Genomic DNA, 13,222 nt, shown 5'->3' with positions numbered 1-13,222 from the left:
GGGGGGGGGGAGGGGAAGCTGAAATGACTCACAGTGGATAGCACAGTTATTGAATGCCCCATTTAATTGTTTGCACATGTCTTGTATGTCACAAATTTGCACTAGTAAATAAACTGCAAAGGGGCAGGCTTAGAAAACAGTCTCATGTCCCAGGAACAGACTTCAATTTACATCTAACAAAAATGGTGCCTAGCTTCTCCTTGCAGAGGACAGAGGCTGATTGCCCTGCTTGTGTTGAACACCAGCTCCTTCCAGAAATCAACTCACTGACATCCATGCTCTAGAGAAGTCAGAGTAATTGAGTCAGAAGTGCCACTCTGCAGCATTTTGCCTTTGAAATGTGTTGTAATTCTTATCTGAACTGTTTCTGTCCCCACGCAGGGCAGAGGAATGGGTAGGGCTTTGACTGACAAAAAGCCATAGGTCTCAACAATCACACCAACATGGCAATGCTCAGCCTTGCCTCTTTATCACAATGGTGACTATTGTTTGTAAAGCCCCATCTCTCAGTGTCATGTGGCTCTGAGAGATTCAGCTTTCTTTTTTCTTTCTCTTATGCTGAGAAAAAAAAGCAGAAAGCTGGAACATGTGAGCCTCATAGGCTTAAAAAATAGATGGTACCTAAAATGGATCCAGAATTCACTTTATTTTAAATCTTATAGCATGTAAACCACTTTCTTCTTTTCAGAGCCTGACTTGTGATTTTTGACTGCTTAGGGTTGGTGAGGCTGTCAACAGGAACTGGATGCATTGTATGGAAATTCTGGTGGGAAGAAGGAGGGTTCTAGGGCAGCTCATTCTTCCAGAGCAGAGTTGACTACTCTGCGGTCATACTGCACTTGCACCCAGCAGACCCACTTAGAACCCGGGCCCCATTATGCTAAAATAAGTTAACATACTGATGTTGCCAACCTCCACAAATGCTATCAGAAATGTCACAGTACTTGGTATTTTTTCTTAAATCCCCAAACTCTGCTATTATATTTAGAGCCTCTTGGCTGCAAAGCAAAGCATGAAATCCTGACCTAGAAAAAATGGAGTCCAGACTTTCTCTCAAATATCTCATGAATTCTAAGCCAATCTTGTGATTTATTGAAGCCTGACTCAGGCTATCGAAACATGTAGGGTTAGAGAGATGTAAGTAGCCATGTTAGTGTGAAGTCAGGCAGAAGGCAGGGTAGATTTGCACTTTTAGGGTGTCTTTACACATGCTCCATGGGGGAGGAGGAGACACTTGAATTAGAGCGGCTCTCAGGACCCACTCTAAATAAAAAACAGTCTCTCATATATTCAGCGTCCCATGCTTCAAAATGTGTGTGTGTGGGGGGAAGCTTTAACTAAAGCTTGTTCGACAAGCTTTAAAGTGCCTCCACTGCTTTTTTAAAGCGTGGAGATGCTGAATACACAAGATACCGAGGCTGCTGGAATGTGCTAATTAGCATGCTCCAGCAGACTTGATTAATTGAGTCTGCTCCAATGTGCTGTAATTACAATGCATGGAAGCAGGCATCCTGTACATCTACAGCAGGGGCGGGCAACTATTTTGGGCAGAGGGCCACATACTGAGTTTTGGCAAGCCATCAAGCGCCTCATGACAGGCAGCCAGGGGCAGATAAATATTAATTTTCTAAATTTTTAGGGGCCCCGCAGGCCAGATAGAACGGGCTGGCGGGCTGCATCTGGCTCGCGGGCTGCATTTTGCCCACCCCAATCTACAGGCACCCCTATAAACCAACCAAAGTAGGTATATTTATATAGCACAAGCTACCATGGGCTGAAGTCATTTTATCAGATGCTGTGAAAGGATGTGCACACAGCTGGAGCTCGAGCTTGTGCATGTCCTTTCACAGCCTTTGATGAAGTTAGCTTTAGTTCACAAAAGCTTGTACTATATGTATATCTGTCTACCAAAGTTAGTTTATAAAGGTGCAAATCTACCCTGCCTTCTACACATAGGGTTGGCATCACTACTATTCCAAACAGTGCAAAACCCCTAATATCACATCACTGATGCTTTATGAGACAAGATAGGCACTGCAATATTAACATGTTTGCTACTGATATTTTTTCAAATATAATGTTTCCATATCTGTAAACAGTGGTATATCAAGTGGTATACCTTGAGTGCCTCTCAAGGCAGTCATCAACCACTTTTCCTTCCTTTGGCCACAGTGTATTAGCATGGCCTTACTGTCTAAATGCCCAAATTGAGCAAAGGAGCTCTCAAATCAGTGGCAAATATTTAAAAATGCTAGCTCTAGTGCAAAACATGTCATTAAACTGAAATATCCATTTCTTATTTCATATCACAAGAGCTTCACATGAAAAAGAAGGGGGTTCTCTCAGTGTCTGGTTTATTCTTTGGAAATAGCCTTGTAGCCCAGGCTGTACTTGGGATGGTCCAGACTTCACTGCTGTGTGATGCTGTGCTCTCAAGGCATGGCTGTTCTCTGTGTATCAACATGTGACTGCTTCCTACCCCCCTGGGCCTGCTGGAAGGACCTCCCCCACACCTGGCATGATTTTAGAACCTCAGAAATAAATTGTGCTGGGCGCCAGAGGGAAATGGGTATATGTTTTTTCAAGAATACTGTTGCTACAGCTCCTCGTCTTCATGAACACCTGTTGCTCTGTCAGATGCAATGGATTCCTGTACATAACTTTGCCTTTGCTAAAGATTTAATTCCCCTTAGCGTAAAAGCTGAGGCAGTAGTTCCCAGACCATGTCTGTGGTTCTCTAAGACAGTTCCAGCACAAAGATGAATGAGAAGACATGATTTTCCTTATTTTTCTAAGTAAATAATAAATATAGGAGGGGGGAAATATAAACTATGCAACCACTATTAAAAGCATGTGCATGTGCATGTGCACTCTTTCTCTCTCTCTCACACATACCCCCTTTACTTTTACCCCCCTTTCAGGCCCTTCTCTTCTGAGAGCATCAGGTGATATTGAGGCTGATGCTCTCAGCTCTCCGTCACTCCTCCTGACTTTCCTTTTCACGGTAGCCTGGTGGGCAGTTGTGCATATAGCAGTGTATTGTATAGTATTGTATTGGAGTGTATAGTAATGGGCTCTTCACCACCCTCCCTGGCCTGGCCTCAATATGTGCAAGCTCACAGTTAACCTCTGAAGACCTAAAGCTGCACACATTTGCTTAGCTTGGCTCACATGAGACTCAGCAACTCCTTAAAGTTAAGGCTATGAGTAAGTGTTCGCAGGAGCAGGGTGTGAGATGGGAGAGGCTCACCACAAGGCTATAGAGACTGATTTTTTTAAATGATCATTTATGTTACTGTGAGCAACATACCAGCTAATAAAACACAATGTATAACAGGCCCTTCCCATCTTGTAGATCTTACAAAGAGCCTTGCACATGGGGTCACTAACCCCCTATGTAACGCTCTGAATGACTTCCCCAGATGACGTGCACAGCTTGCTTGCTTCAGCCTGAATCACGGGGCAGAGCTTGGAGGATTTTTTTCCACTAACAGAAGGATGAAATTGGGCTATGTTTTTGCCACATTTTTGAAGGAGTCATTCTTTACAGAAGCTTCAGTTTCAAAACAAACCCGTTAAGCTGTTCACTCCTTTTCATTTGCTGCTTGTATAAACACTTACACACATCTTCTTATAATCATGGCTGGTCCGGTTATGGAAGTGATAATAATGGAGCTGTGCGGCTGCTTCAGGCTCTCTGATGAAGGAACGCTGCCAGGGCAGGGAGGCTGCTGATTCAGCAAAGCATGAACTGGGGTAGTGAAATTCTATCACCCTCTGTTTTCTCCACCAAAGCGCAGCTGCTCAGAAGAGCAAGCCATTTATCGGCATATCCACATCTGGAAACTCCATGCCAGTACGTGGTGAGGGGGGGGAGGGAGGGGCCTTTTCATTTTGAACAGAGTTTCTAGGACTCTAACCCCACTTAAGGCAGCTTAATGGAAACTGATTTTTATTACCCTTAGGACAGGGATAGTTTTACCTGTGTACTCCTTTGGCTTCTGGTTTTTTTCCAGTATATCTACAGCTATCTTGCCACTCATTTAGGAAACCTAAGCAACTCTGGAAAAGAATGAACCATTTCAGGACTTAACAATTACATTAAGAAAACCACATGAACTCCAGCTTGCCTGTTCTATAGATATTGAGTCAGAATTGCTATGAACCTCCTCATATAAAGGATTCCTATTAAAAGTTAATGAGTGGTCTTGGGACCATTGCAGGGTTTTCGTGGAGCAAGAAGATTGGACTTTTGTGTGTAATGCTTGCTAAGGGCTGTTGAAGGGTAGGAGACAGGCAAATGGGGCTGCAGCATTGATGAGCTCACTCTGCTAGTTTCAGTTCAAGGTCGTAATACTTGTTCAGTTTGCTTTGGGGGGTTTTGGCAAGGGAAGTAAGAGATTTTATTCTTGGTAAATATACAAATGAAAACACAAAATGAGTCTTGAGGGATCTAGTTAACACTTTCAGTTCATTCACTCACTCACTTGACTGACTCCAATCCAAGTAAAGCTCTGCAGCCCTCGGCACTTTTGTGGTCGTAGAATGAGTCTTCAGCTTTCTGTTTGCTGCCACATAAATGCAGCTCCCTTTTGGCACTTGGTGAGATGCTCAGTGGTGTTCGCTACACTGTGTTAAGGTCTTCAGCTCTGTTGTAAAATGTACATTTATGGAGCAGTTCTAATGCTTCGAACAGCAGTTTGGAACCCCCAGGCTCACTTTTCTGCTGATGTCAAAGATGGCCTTAAAAAAACCCTTTACATTGGCCCTCTTGCAAGGAGCAAGGAGTTTTTGATAGTATCTTATACCTTTTATTGGACCAGGTGTATAGTTGGGAGAGATGTTAGACAAGCTTTTGGGTACCAAGCATCCTTCCTCAGGTCCCTTTCCTGGCCTGTTTCCTGGACTGTCTCAGCCAGAGCAATACTCCTGCCAGTCAGGGGGCAAGTGTAGCTGAATTTGTTTTGAAAACTTTTCAGTGGTTCATTGCATGCAGACTTTGACCCCTTAGTGTTGTTTGTAACAGCGCAGGTGGTTGTGAATCCACCCCCAGCTCAGAATGTGCAAGTTCTTCTGGAAGGCCCGTGGCTGCAAAGTTGCAATCTAGCATTTCTGGGAAAATAAACAGCAGGGAAGAAAAGCTGCTGTTCACTCTGGTCCAGGTACCATATGATGTGAATGGACAAGCTTGCTCGTGCAGAGGCAAAAGCAGAATGATGGGCTTTCTCATTGCACCTCCCAAAGAGGCCTGGATATGCCAGGGATCCTGTGGGGTTAATAGAAGCAGTTTGCAGTTCCAAGCATGGAGTTACTGCCCCTCTGGATGCTTATCCACCTTTCCCTAACTTGTGTGCTTGCTGAATTATCCTATCTTGTTATCAGTAGCTTCTGCTGTCATTGAGGCTCCACTGACTATGTGTCATTTAGTGCAAGGGGGGGCAAAATGGCAGATCCAGCCAGTGGCCAGACTCCATTTCCCAGCAGCCCTTGCCCCTGTGACTGCAGGAGCAACAGTGCTGTGACAGCATGGGGCCATGACAGTGCAGGGCTGCAGAAAAGGGGCTCTGCCCTGGTCCCAGCCCCATGTTGTCATATCCTACAGTGTCACAACCTCACCACTCCTGGGGTCTCTAGGGAGACCGGCCCAGGATGGCAGGGTTTGGGCAGGGAGCTTCTCTGGGGCTGATGCCAGGATCTCACAGCAGTGACAGCGCGGGTTGGAACCAGAGCAGAGTTGCGATCTGCTGCTTGCACACCTGTGCCCGCAGAAGACGCGCTCATCACAGGGGCTTGCAGGCTGTGGATCCTGGCTCTGCTGCAGCCCCATATTGTCACCGCCCCAAGATCCTGGGTTCTCTCTGGCCCTACGTGCCCATCTCACTCCTGGCCTCAGCCTCATCCCAGCTGCCCAGCTGTGCATCCTGTCCACATGGGTCCCGATCATGGTGGTGGCTGTGGGGCAGACTGTTCAGGGTGCCCAGGCAGAAGGGCTGGGTCCAGCAGTGGCAGCCAGAAGGAGCTGATGCTGCAGGAGGTGCTGGGAAATGGAGTCTGCTACACGCCTGATCTGGCCCATGAGCTGGACTTTGCCCAACCCTGATCTAGTGGCATTAATTTATTAACTCCTGTTGTCCAGACTACTTTTGTGCTAGGTATGAAAGAAGACATATATGTTCTTTTATGGCATTCTACAGAGGGTTGAGTTAAGGTCCTTTGGAGGTGACCTGGGAGCTGTGGATAAGGGGAACTAAAGCTACCAGAATTATGGGAGTTTCAGCTGGGCCATCTATGACAGCATGACACATAATGCATAACACAGAGCCTATAGGGCCAGTGCACAACACTGCACTGGGGCAGCTATGCAACTTCCAATTCATCAGGTCATTGGCAGCCCCTTGAAGTTGAGGATGACATCTGTCAGGCTTGATGGTTCCTTAGCCTGATCCTGGATGTACACATTCTTTGGCAATGGGGGCATGTTGTTGCACAGGGGAGTGGGATTTGCAGCCCTGGGTTGGTCTCTTTCTCCTTCCTCCACCACCACCATTCCACCTCGGTATGAAGTTGTTGGACCTTGAAGTGGCATCTGCCTTGGTGGACCAGGTGGCAGTACGCCAAACGGTCAGCAGCTTGCTCCTCCCAGCCATTGGTGCTGTGCTTGAGGGTGACCTTGAGCATGTCTTTGTACTGTTTTCTTTGGCCACCCTTTGAGCGTTGGCCAACAGAGAGCTGGGAGAAGAGAATGTGGCAAGGGAGGCGGTTCTTGGACATCTGGACACAGTGGCCTGTCCATCAGAATTGATTTCTCAAGAGCAAGGCTTTGATGCTGGTGGATGCAGCTTCATGGATGACGCTTGTGCTGGTCCAGCGGTCCTCCCATTTGATTCCCAGGATTTGATGCAAGCACCGCTAGTGAAAGCTCTCGAGGGTCATAATGTGGTGTCAGTAGATGGTTCAGGTTTCACTGCAGTAGAGGAGGGCAGTCAGCATGACGGCCTTATAAACCAGGACCTTCATCAACTTCTGAAGATCTCTATTTTCGAAGACACATTGTCGCAGCTTGAAGAAGGTGGCTCTGGCGCAGCTGACCTGGTGCTGGATTTCTTCAGCGATGGTAACCTGTTGAGAGAGGTAGCTGCTGAGATATGGAAAATGCTCCACGTACTCCAGAGCCTCCCCATCTACGTAAATAGCATGAGGGATGTTCAGCTGGCCTGGGGGCGTTGGTGGAGAACCTTCATCTTGGCAATGTTCAAGGACAGGCCCAGTCTCAGTGAAGCATTGAGGAGGTCTAGGGTCACTTGCAAATCCTGTGCAGAGTGACCCATCACACAGCAATCGTCCACATGCTGTACGAATTCATCAGGTAGTACGTGTGGAATGGGCAGTGCCTTCACTGGACAGGGGGGTTGTGTTTGTGTCCGAAAGCTTGCAAAAAACAATTTTTCCAACCACTTAGTTGGTCTAATAAAAGATATCACATCTACCCAAAGAACCTGTCTGCCTTCACTGGACAGTACCTTGACTGACTAATATTAAAGCAATTTGCTATAGTACAGTAAAAAAGCAAAAGGGTCTAAACATGGGTGCAAATTGGCATCCCTCCTGATACAGCATATGCGTGTTACCAGGGAGTGAGAAATGCATTGACAGTATAATGTTTCAAAACTTAAGTCATTTTAGCAAAGCTAATTCACTTATTTTCAAGAGTACAGGCCAACACTGGAGGCAAAGTGAATAGTCATAAGGTATATTTTGTATCTACTTACAAAGAAAACATTTTGAAAGTCTTCCTATGAAATAAAAGTGCTTTTCAAAAAATGCATCTATTTCAATAACAACAGGAATATGGCTGTGCATAAATGACTTAGGCATTTAGAACCAGGTGCTCAAAGATATGTAGCACCTGAAAATGCAGAAAAATGCCTACTGAGATCTTCAAAAGAACCTTAGCAGATCAGCCATTTAAGTCCTGCTGGAATCAGTCTCAGTTAAGCACTTCATGTGCTTTGAAAATCATACTGGCTGCCTCTCTGCCTCTGTTCAGGCACCCAAGTCCTTTTGAACATCTGGTCTTAGAAAAAAAGTGTTTGGACTTTTCAAGGTATGAATATTTGAACAATGGGGAGGGTGGAAAAGTGCAGCTTGAAGCATGATGAGCTGGGTGAACGAGGTGATGCTGAGCAAAGCTGTTGACCTCAGAGCTGGAGGAGGAGAGAAAAGCTGAAGGGGTGATCAGCATGTGGGCACTAAAGGAGTCCACAGAACTGTGGGAATTGCCCAAAGAGAAGTGCCACAACAGAGCCCCAAGGTGGTGTGGGAGGGTGACAGTGAAGACTGAGACAGGAAGATAAAGGGGATGGCTGGAGAACTTGGCAGCATAGGATATGTGAAACCAATGGATCAGTCTGAAGGAAGAGAGAGCAGTCAAACATAGCAAAAGCAGTGGAAAGCTAGAGAAAGCAAGAGATATCCAATCTCCTGAGCCCTGTGGCTCCCTTGGCCTGGGCAGAGTTGCAACAAGAACAGTTGTACTCATGAGTCATTTTGGCGGCATGCCAGAGTGGCTGAACCTTTCAGGCTACTTCTGTGCAGCAGTGACAGCGTCAGCGTGTCCCATAGCAGCCTTGTTGCTAAGGATCTAGGGAGGTTAACATGCTTTGGAGGAAGGGGAGGAAGAGTAAGAGTATTTGCTTGCATGATTTCTTCCAGCCACATCCCAGCAATGTCTGATATAGCACAGCCCTTTGAGAAGGGAGCTGGTGGGCAGTTTCCTTCACAGAGAAAACAATTGCCAGGGGAAGGAAGGCTGCTGGTAGCTTGCTTGAGGGTTACCCAGAGTTTGGTGGGTCTTCACCCAAATGCATGATTCCTATTGAGGTGGACTGTCCATGTGTTCACAGTGTAGCATGCCTGCTCCTGCAGTCAAAGGGACTGTTCCTAGGAAGAGATGGGTTTCTTTAAAGCTGAAAAAAATACAAGGCACCTCAAGAAACTATGGTTGTGGTGACTTTTTGGTTTTTGCTGTGGGTTCCTTGCCCAGGGTGTGATGAGCATAGGGAAATGTTCAGAGGGGTTGTGACTGCTTAGCTTGGGTGAAATACCTTGCAGGCGTGTTTGATAACAATGGAAGACTTGCGCCTCTTGCTTTGTCTTGGGTATGCTGCACTCATGTCTCGTGAGTTTGTGCTTACTATTCAGATCAAAAAGTGCAGCTCCCCACTGTAATTTATGGTGCTTCACAGAAAGTGCCATGAGTTACTGTGCCCCCCCACCTGACCCACCAGACATTCACTGTTTGATGGGGGGCAGGATCGAGCTCCACTTCAGAGCCAATGCAGCAGAGGGAGGTTGTGTGTCTGCAGCCTCTCTCCCTTAGCCTCACCCTACATCCCAGCAGCTCTGGTGCTGTCGGCAGGATGGGAGACGAGAGAAGTCAGGGGAAGGGGCTCCATTCTGGGGTTTGCCCAGCCTGCGCTGGAGGGAAGTGAGGGGGCGGGTGGATTAGAGCTCCAATCCATGCGTCCTCTAGTGCAGGCTGGGCAAACCCCAGAATAGAGCCCCCTCCCCTGACTTCTCCCCTCTCCCATCCTGACAACAGCACCTGGGAGCAGGGCTGAGCTGTATCAACCCATCCCTGTTCCCAGGCAGGGACAAACAGAAGTTAATGAAGGTGCTCCATTTTGGAGTGCCTTCATCTGAACCCTCATTAAATGAGGGTTAATTTGTTGCACGACTGGATGCTTTTAAAGCACCCTGCAGTTGGGCACGTCTGTCAGCACATGGCTGTAGAGCACTTTCAAGGGGCCGATTGCAGGACAAATATTACTTTTGTCAGCTCCCAGAGATACAAGCATCCTTTAGCTATAAAAATTAACATCCATGGTGATTTTGATATGGGCAAGCAAAGCAGGGATGCAGCTTCCCAGTACCTTGTGGTTTTGAATATGGTTACAATGAAATAAACTTGTAAATTAATGTTTTCCACAGGTGGCTGTATTCTGGAAATTTTCCACCCAGTAGCTGTAATGCAGGCCACACATTTTTATGAACTCCCATCTTTGGACTCAGTGGACTGGATCCCTAGCATGGACCTGCTCTGCAAATCAATCTTGGAGCTTTGGCTGCAAACTAGGCAATGAGTATGTGATAAGTAGATCTCCTTCCATAACTATGGTCTGAGCATAAGAATACATTTGATTTTATTTCTAAGTTATTAAAAAATAGAGCCTCCAGCTACTGGCTTTAAGTTGTCTGGTAGAGTCTTCCTGTTCAGAGAAGTGTTTTTTAATTTAAAATGCTCAAGAAAACATCTTGTAAATTAATTTATTTTAATAGACAACATTTTCATTGTTTAGTTACATCAAAGCGTGTCTGACCAGAACTAAATCAGCAAGACTTGCCTGAAGTAGCTTGTAACTATATTGTATGTCTCCTATACAACGGGCAATAAACTAGCAAGTTAGAGCTCTTTTTCTTTCAGTTACATCATACTGTGGGTACAATAGTTTTGACAATAACCATTCCTCAAAGGTGTGAAAATCACTTAGTCATATTTGACAGCAGTAATGGGATAGATGAGGAGAAGAAGAATTACCTAAGTAGTTAGGGCACTGGTCTGGGACTTGAGACACCTGTCTTAAATTCCCTGCTCTGCTACAGACTCCTTGTGTGACTCTGGGCATGCCATTTAGTCTCTTTCGTGTCTCAGTTTCCCCTCTGTAGAATGGGGTTAATAGCACTGCCCTGCCCTATCGGCATGTTGGGAAGATAAATACATAAAAGGCTGTGAGGTGCTCCCACTGTGGGTAATGGGGCTATATAGGATGAATAGACAGATAGATGGTCATTTGGCAAAGTGCAGCTCTTCTTGCTATGGTACTGGTCCAAGTGTGGTGACGGTATTTGCTCGCTACTGACCATGATAAGGAGACATAAAACTCTGCTCCGACATTCTGCCCCTAGCATGTCATTATTGTGGGGATGACCATTCTAGTAGTGGACTGGCTTAACAGGACATACTTTACACTGGGCTCTGCAGATCACACCAGGGAGTGTTTGACCCTCAGCACTCCATTGCTCTAGAACTCAGCTCCACATGGGATCCGTTCCCCCTTCTCACTTGGGACAGTTCTGGCACATTCATTTCAGAAATGTTACACATGATAGGGCAAGCTCTGCATACAGCCAAACCAGCCCAGACAAACCACATTCATTCCCACTGCAAGTTCAATGGCTGTACCCAAGTCATAGCATATCTTTTGAACTCAGGATCACATGCTCTCTAAACCTCACCTGAGAAATCCCTGTGACTCTTGGCAAGTTGTTCTAAAGGTTAATTACCCACTGTTAAAGATCTCTTGTCTGAATTTGTCCAGCTTCAGCTTCCAGCCTTTGGACCTTGCTGTACCTTTGCCTGCTGGACTGAAGAGCCCTCTACTATTATTATCAGATTCTGTTTCCCCACAGGTATTTGCAGAATGTGATCACCCATGGGCTGCACTTTGATAAGCTGAATAGATGCAGTCTAATTCTCTTCTCTAAGGCATGTTTTACAAATCTTCAACCTTCTGGCAGCTTTTTTGTGAACACTCTCCAATCTGCAGCAACTTTCCAGAAGCATGGACACCAGAACTAGACACAGTATTCCAATAAGACCTCTCTACCCTTTCCCTGCCTTCCCATGCTTATTCATCCAAGCTCCTATGACCATAGCAGGACATGGGGTGCTTATGATAACTGATTATCCACATCATCCATAAGGCTTTTTCAGGTGTCTCTCTCCAAGATAATGCATTCCCACCCTGTAAGCATACCCTGAATTTTTGGTCCTAGACGTTCTTATATTTAAACATTAGGATGGTCCTAGCCTTTGAAGTGGGAAAACCACCAGAGCACAAGCAACTTCACGATTTAACAAATATTTGGGTAGATTGAGGACTGGAACACTTGCCATTTCTGAGATGTTACCTAGCTATTTCTCTACTGAATGTATCCCAAGCTTAATATTAGTTATTTTCAAATATGATAGCAAAGGGGCTCACTTCTGTTCTTGTCTTCCCTGCTAGTTCTGCTGTATGGGATAGTTGGCCAGTTGCTCCAAAGCTCCATTCACCAGACTTTCTATTAAGTGGAGGGAAAAGGTGTCATTTTTCTTACCTGGCAGACTAGCAACCCAAGGGCCTTGGCAGGAGCCCAAGCAGTAATATTTTATTTGCTCTGCCAAAGCTGTATCAGCAACTGGCACAGTTCTTTGAATGATGCAACTGAGGGTTTTCATGTGTACTGCATTGGGGCAGTCAATCTTTTGCAAGAGAACATAAAAGGTGAATCAAAGTGAAGAAGACTGGGAAGATGCAGACTCCTTCCCACCAGACAAGAATTGCACAAGGTGGGAGTCATGACCCCTCAACTCCTGGCTTCTCTCCTCTCCTCTGAGCCTTCCCAACCCTTCAGAAGAGTCACAAGTGTCTGCTCTTTTCAGACAACCCTCATGGTGTCAGATCCCAAGACATTTAGTGAAAGATTGGTCCCTTTTGAGTACAATGCTGGACAATTCATCAACGTCCATCTCAAGCTGGAATGCAACTCATTGATCCACAAATTTCCAGAGAAACAGTCTGAAAAAAGCCAACCTACTGTGCTCCAACACAAGAGGTTAACACTTTTTTGATTCAACGGCAGTTGCCTCATGCCTCCAAGTACTGCAAAGCACAGCAGCCAGAGAGTAGGAGGGATGAAGTGATGAATGCCTGCCTGCGTTCAGTCCCTGACCACCACTGCCTGATCCTAGGGAGGCACAAGTCAGGTCTCAGCACATGTGAATAGAACCAAAAGTTGTCAGAAATCCTCGCACAAATCAGACCCTGCCCTGCCAGAGCAAGGAATGTGTTCTCTCTCAGTAAGTCAGAATTGCCTGTAGATGCTTCCCTTCCCCCTCCCTACAGACTACAGCTTACTCTCCCCTCCAAAAAGACCTGTCACTTCTGCAGATGGATCTGTGGCTTAAAGATTGGAGTCTTAAGGCACCTCAAAACCCATCAATGAGCTATGGTAGAGATCATCTTCAAATTGAGAGATTGCTGAAGAAAAGATGCTCCCGCATCTCCCTTCCCTGATCATCCCACAAGTCCTGCAAAAAGCATAGGCTTAAGAACACCAAGCCCAGTGGTTGTTGCTCACTCATAGAAGAAAGACCACATTCAGACCTGATGGTCCAAAC

At 46.0% G+C, this 13,222-nt stretch overlaps 1 long non-coding RNA gene across 1 annotated transcript in view; it reads left to right on the top strand.

Annotated features, from left to right (window-relative positions):
- The window catches only part of LOC109296625, an 89,420-nt gene extending 77,090 nt beyond the window's left edge, over nt 1-12,330 (top strand). The window contains exons 2-3 of the long non-coding RNA XR_002097004.1: nt 9,991-10,142; nt 11,379-12,330. This is a non-coding gene — a long non-coding RNA (uncharacterized LOC109296625). The remainder of the gene's footprint in view (nt 1-9,990; nt 10,143-11,378) is intronic.
- The last annotated feature ends 892 nt before the right edge of the window (nt 12,331-13,222 follow it).

The sequence above is a fragment of the Gavialis gangeticus genome, unplaced genomic scaffold (genome assembly GCF_001723915.1).
Source record: "Gavialis gangeticus isolate Ggan-Ray unplaced genomic scaffold, GavGan_comp1, whole genome shotgun sequence".
Lineage (NCBI taxonomy): Eukaryota > Metazoa > Chordata > Crocodylia > Gavialidae > Gavialis > Gavialis gangeticus.
Note: the sequence above shows the minus strand (reverse complement) of the source record. Positions and strands in the feature narration are given on the sequence as shown.